The sequence below is a fragment of the Syngnathus typhle genome, unplaced genomic scaffold, assembly GCF_033458585.1.
Source record: "Syngnathus typhle isolate RoL2023-S1 ecotype Sweden unplaced genomic scaffold, RoL_Styp_1.0 HiC_scaffold_33, whole genome shotgun sequence".
In the NCBI taxonomy this organism is placed as follows: domain Eukaryota; kingdom Metazoa; phylum Chordata; class Actinopteri; order Syngnathiformes; family Syngnathidae; genus Syngnathus; species Syngnathus typhle.
The window spans coordinates 241,352-242,235 of NW_026871939.1; the positions used below are offsets into that span (position 1 = coordinate 241,352).

The following is an 884-nucleotide window of genomic DNA, read 5'->3' on the forward strand; positions in this document are numbered from 1 at the left end:
GAGCGCTCACTGTTGCATTGCTTTAGGAGCGTCTTTGTGTTTTACTGGCTTTACTGATCCCACTTGCTTCCTTTAGAGGCATGATTAGAGTTGTTGCAATCCTCAGAGTAACGAGAATGTAATAACGAACAGAGTCAGTTGGCATGCGGGTCCTCTCATGAGGTTCGACAATCAAATTTCGTTCGACATCGGGAGCAAAAAATTCTCAAATTTATTCGTTCAAATATTGATTTGTTCGAGAACCGGGACGTTCGAAAGCCGAGGCTCCACTGTAAAACAATGTAACATTAACTTTCGACGAGGATGGGATTTGAACCCATGCGTGCAGAGCACAATGGATTAGCAATCCATCGCCTTAACCTCTCGGCCACCTCGTCTTGCTTATAGAGTGTTGACAACATGTTGTGCCGAGATACTTTGTGTGAAAATCTGACGAGTATGTGATATGAAATGTTGAGTGGAGAGCACAATGGAGTAGCAACCCATCGCCTAAATATCTCAGCGATCGCATCTCATGCATGAGTTGCATGGGCGACATGATATGGCATGTACGGGGTAGTATAAGCTACAAGGTAAAATAATATACTTTAGATGTGAAATGAAGAAGAGCTAAGCCACAAAAGAAGTGACACTGTCAGCAAAGAAATTTTTTTTTTCAATGTTGTCTCACCCCAAATCTTTGGGATCATCGGTTCTGCGCAGTTGGATAGTTCCACTAACATTTTAACATCAACATTCTTTCATGGTCTGCCTGGGTATCTCGGCTGATGATCCTAAAGAAAAGAACCTAAATTTCTTGTATGCTATGGCATGACTGTATAGCCTCCGGCCGTCATGACTACATTTTACCGTGGCACCATTGAGAGCGTCCTCTCCAGCTGTAT

At 43.0% G+C, this 884-nt stretch overlaps 1 non-coding gene across 1 annotated transcript; it reads right to left on the minus strand.

Moving 5' to 3' along the window:
* Positions 1-295: 295 nt before the first annotated feature.
* Positions 296-377, minus strand: trnas-gcu (transfer RNA serine (anticodon GCU)). The gene has a single exon. It is a non-coding gene; the product is annotated as a tRNA-Ser (tRNA).
* Positions 378-884: the final 507 nt, after the last annotated feature.